Source organism: Notothenia coriiceps, unplaced genomic scaffold, assembly GCF_000735185.1.
Source record: "Notothenia coriiceps isolate Sejong01 unplaced genomic scaffold, NC01 NC01_scaffold00008621, whole genome shotgun sequence".
NCBI classification, from domain to species: Eukaryota; Metazoa; Chordata; class Actinopteri; order Perciformes; family Nototheniidae; genus Notothenia; species Notothenia coriiceps.
The window spans coordinates 783-5,776 of record NW_011341322.1 but is presented as its reverse complement, the minus strand read 5'-3'; the positions used below and the strand labels follow the sequence as shown (position 1 = coordinate 5,776).

Below are 4,994 nucleotides of genomic sequence, written 5' to 3'. Positions count from 1 at the left end.
ATTTTTAGAATGCGCACGCTACGTTCGTTGTCGCGTTCGCGCGCGTCCACCTGGGCAGGCTGGTGTTTCCTTCTCCCGTGAGGATAACGGCTTGCGGTTAAAAAAATAATAATAAACAAATTTGAAACTGGGGGGGGGACACAAACGGGCTGACGGCAGAGCTCGGGGCAATAATGCAGATTTGTTTGACTTTATTTTAAACTTTGTTGTTCTCCTCCTTTCCTCCGCTCTTGTCTCTGATTGTGAGTGTGTGCATTCGTGTGTGTGTGGGGGGGGGAGCGGAGCCTTCAGAAACCGAGTGGAGGGAGAATGTGAATACGCAAAGCAGTGGACACTGAAACATGCACATTGGATAAATAACGTAGGTGTTTAGTTTATTTAATAAAAGAGCACATGTGAAAAGTGACCGTAGATAGATTACTTCAGTTGCAATTTGGTGCTATATATATATTTTTTTTAAATAAAAAAACACCTTGAATTTCAGGCAGGGCGCCGTTGGCAGGGCGCAGCGCCCCGCCAAGACAATGAAAGGGGAAACACATTAGTCACTTGCACCTCTTGTCATTGTCTTACAGCTTTATTTTCTCATCATTCCTTCTCTTCAGGATAATATATGTCTTGTTATTTTTGAAAGGGCAGGTTATCAAAGCTATGCTGATCAAAGCATGCTGGCTAATTGAAATGGACAGTCATTCGTTAAGCTCTTAAACTCTTATAGTAATACATGTTTATTAGATTAGAACTTTGTGTCCTTTTGTCCAATTTCCTCCGGTGCTGCCTGAACAAATTCACACACCAATACATCATGAGAGTCTTCAGTATCACTTGTGTCAAAATCTATTTGGGTCCTCCTAAAATACCTCAGTTAAGTATTTGGGGTGGGGGGGAGAGGGTTGTATCTTCTCTCACTGAGCTGCTATCAGCTTCACGTCAGACTTTCAGAAGAACAACAAACACATGACTGACTTTCTGTTTCTCTTCAGGGACAACCTGGAACAAGAGGATTTCCAGGATTTCCAGTAAGTCATACCATCCTCAGTCAGGCTGACACTTTTATAAATTAAACACATTGATAATTTGTGTCAAATATGGAAATTTCTGATATCATTGATTGGGACGTGATCCGGCGATCCTTCGGTTCCAAGTCCCTACAGACTGAGCCTCTGCCACAACTAGCATAAGCTATACACTTAGCTTCCATCCAGCAGCTGTAGCACTGAGGGCTGCTGAACTGCTCTCAAGTCAGTTGGGGGGTGAAGAGAACTTTACTTTGTTACACCAACTTTCAGCTGATATTTCTGAGTCCTTTGCAAGGCCTCTGCATGGTGATGATGTATAGTATACCCTGAATCAGGACTAATGCTAACCAAATGTCACTTTACTGCCAACATTACTTATTAATCATTACTCACTCTACCTCTGCACTTTACCTTTATTGCTATGTATTTAGCACTTAAACTGTTTTCTAACTAATGTATAATGGTTCCAGCTGTTGGTGCAGTCATTTGTGATGAACTCTAACATTTGCCCCTCTTCTTTTATCCCAGGGTCCAATTGGGTTGGATGGCAAGCCTGTGAGTTTTCCGCAGTTCGTGTCATAAAGTGAAATAACTGAGTAATTGAGTGTTTCTTTAGAAGCAATAACCAATCATAGGGTCATGATAATGAGCATACTTAGGATAATAATAATGATGGTCATTACCGTAATAAAATCAAGTGTCATTAGTGTTATTATAGGGCGGGGTTAAACATGCTATGGATATCTAAGAACTACAAGAAAATCAGTTTGCATTGGTTCCGTCACTCCACCACCTGCCCTGACCTCTTTAATGTTCACACAGGGACAGAACGGACAAAAGGGAGACATGGTAAGCATTCCTTACATTTTTCATCATCACAGTTTCAATATAATACCATTACTACCAGTCAAGCACTCATTTGAGCCAATAACAATTGAATGACATGTTCACACATTTACAACATTTAAAAATCTTGTTTTGCTGCTCAGTTTAACTGTAGCTTTGTGTTCATTTTGAGCCCACGCAGTTATAAGACAAACAGAGTGGTGCCTGATTTATGCACACAGTGATGGGCTAACAGTGGACGGTCACATGGGAGCTGTTAGCAAACTGTGGCTTAAATCAGTGGTAGTAGGCACAAGTCTAACTACCTGGAATGGGCACTAAGGGATTGTTCTGTATTTTTACTGGGACACATGTAATGCCCCCTTCACTAATAACAGTCTATATCCCTAAAGGTCATATTATGAGCATCATGTTGCTGGTGAGACAGGAATAGGTTTTTGAAGTCATTCAGTTTAGATCACAAGTGTGTGTAAGATAAGGTAAGATAAGATAAGATAGGATAAGATAAGATAAGATAGGATAAGATAAGATAAGATAGGATAGGATAGTACTTTATTTATCCCAATTTGGGAAATGTTTGCGTTGCAGCAGCATAAAAATACATGGCATTGTACAATAACAATGATTGTATGAGCTTCCACAGGGTGTTATAGGGTTTATGTTCAGGTTCAGGTTCAGTGCAGGAAGTCTGTCCTATTAAAGTTGAAAATGAATATGTGGAGGTTGGAGTTTGTGTTCTATCTTAACTTAACCACATTCTTGAGCCATCTAACCTTAATGATGGAGTGTATTTGCCATAACTGTGCTCCTAACCATACCAAAGATAGCATGTGCAGGTATGGTAAAGCGAAAGAAAAGAAAACAGTAATGTGTGTCCTCTCTCCGACTGTTGGAGTCCGTCTGGACATGCGACCCACCCATTGAGATCATTCTCTGGAATAATGTTTTGCTTTAATTTAGATTTGCAGTATGAAAGAGCTCTGTTGCACTTCACTGACGGTGTGGTGTAGGTCATTTCAGTGTTGTCCCGCTGGTCCTAACGCTCTGGCTTTTATCATGCCCACTGCTCATTGCAGTAGCTTCTCCAAAGCCTCTGTTTGAACACCATTACTCTCGGTCAGACAGGGGTTTGTTTTTTGAAGCAGGGGGACAGCTCCAGGGAACTCAATGCCGGGACAAAAGACAACATTTCCAGGAGGCCAAGTGGGGTTGGATACTGTTGAAAAAATGTTTAATATTGATTAATGAGCCCATAATGGGCTCCTGTTTCTCAGTCTCCTTCCTGATGAGGGGCTTTGAGGGCTTGCCTGCTAAATGTATAGAGATGCTGTTGCCTTCAGTGGCTCTGGAGCTTAGGGCCATGGGGTCCCCAGCATGGGGGGCACTGGATGTGTTCTGCCGGCCCTCTGCCTGGTTTCATTAAACACCCAGACGCTGGGCTCTGACAGCCACTTACAACCCGGAGCACACCCAAGGGCCTGCTGGGAAGTCAAACTCAGTGCCTTCGCCCGTAACGAGTAATTGGAATAGACTACTGAACAGCTTGTTCAGCAGACTGATTGATGCCTCGACATATTTACTCATTTCATTCTTGTTCGTTGGAGGAATTTGTGGTCAGTCATGTATGTTTTCTTGTGAAGCTGAATATCTGTTGTTGTTGTATTGCAGGGTCAGCGTGGCGTTAAAGGACTCCAAGTAAGTTTCTGAAATCTGGTATCAGTTCTGACATATAAGCTAATCTTTGCAGCTAACTGCTAAACCTCTCACTAATCTCACTCACCTGTGTTGTTTCTGTTTCTAGGGGGAGCCAGGACTCAAGGGGCAAAAGGTGAGGCATGGTTTGCAGGAGTTCAAAAAGTATTCAGAACATTTACTGATTGTGAAAGAGTTACTGCAGCAAATCAGCAGTGCACAGCCTAGTTTTGGAAAAGTGACCAAACCCTACACTTCTCATAGAGGAGAAGATGTGTTTTGTGTTAAACCTCTTTCAAAGCTATTGCTTTAACTCTAAAACGCCTTTCTGATTTAAACGTGTACTCTTCAAAGGGAAGTCCTTTGTCTCCTCTGATTGACCTCTTTCTGTTCTTTCCAGGGTGTATGTGGAGACTACACACACCGGGTATGAACAAATACGCACATAAATGTTTTACACATTCATTGTTTCACAGGAAAGTGTTTATGTTAAAGATGAGATATGATGTTTGTTTGCCTACTGTACTGCAATATACAGTATATGTTTAAATGATGACGCAAAGTGAACCTGTGTTGTTGTCCATCCTACAGCAAGTAACACACCTCTCACAGGTCAGCATGTGTACGGTTTCATAATGTTGGAGCAGGATAGGAAAGTGAAGTTGGAAGAGGTGAGCAAGTCCTCCAGAAGCCGGACAGACTAGTAGCAGTGATGGGGAGCACATGCTGAGCTCAGCACTTCTTTGGCAGGGTCTCTGGGGTTTGGCTAGTTGAGAGAAAACAAGGCAATTACCAGCAGCCTGCTGCAGCGCTGTGTGATAAGAGCATGTGTGTGGTGCCAAGAATAAGAGTCCACTGCGTAAAGGGGGATTTCTCAGATAGCAAAGTCCATTTCCAGCGTAATTAAACCTTTCAGTTATTAAACTGCTCCTGCTAACATGATCAAAGATGTTTGTTTGGCATGCCTTGCCATTGCCTTGACTTTTGCTACCTTGAAGTAAAAACAGTTGTATGTGTTGCGATATACATCTCTGAGCAGTGCATTTTTCAGCCTTTATAAGTCTAAGAATGGGGAGCTCAGTGGAAGAAGAGCGTATTTTGGGTTTGATTCCTTTGGCCTGAAAGGAGCTCGTTATCTGACCAGCTTCAATTTTGTTGGCTACTCACTTCGTTTCTTGTAGCCCTCGAAAGCGTTTTGGAGGTTGATGCCTCGGTGAACGTGAGTTGTTTTGCTTTCTTGTCCGCAGCAGCAGCAGCAGAAAGCATGTTTGACTGAATCAAAGTGGGTCGTCACCGTCGATTTTCTCTAAGACGTATGCTCCAATACACAGTTGCACGGGGTGCAGAATAGTTTCCCCCCGCTTTCGTGAAAGACATCGGGGTACTGCTTTGCCCGGTCTTTAGCAGAAATGTTCGTCGTGTGATTTCCACACGTTC

The 4,994-nt window shown here is 42.7% G+C and overlaps 1 long non-coding RNA gene across 1 annotated transcript; it reads left to right on the top strand.

Moving 5' to 3' along the window:
* The first annotated feature begins 950 nt into the window (after positions 1–950).
* LOC104944665 (uncharacterized) lies at positions 951–3,984 on the top strand. Its single transcript, XR_798247.1, has 6 exons — positions 951–1,019; positions 1,548–1,574; positions 1,842–1,868; positions 3,534–3,560; positions 3,667–3,693; positions 3,958–3,984. It is a non-coding gene; the product is annotated as an uncharacterized lncRNA (long non-coding RNA).
* The last annotated feature ends 1,010 nt before the right edge of the window (positions 3,985–4,994 follow it).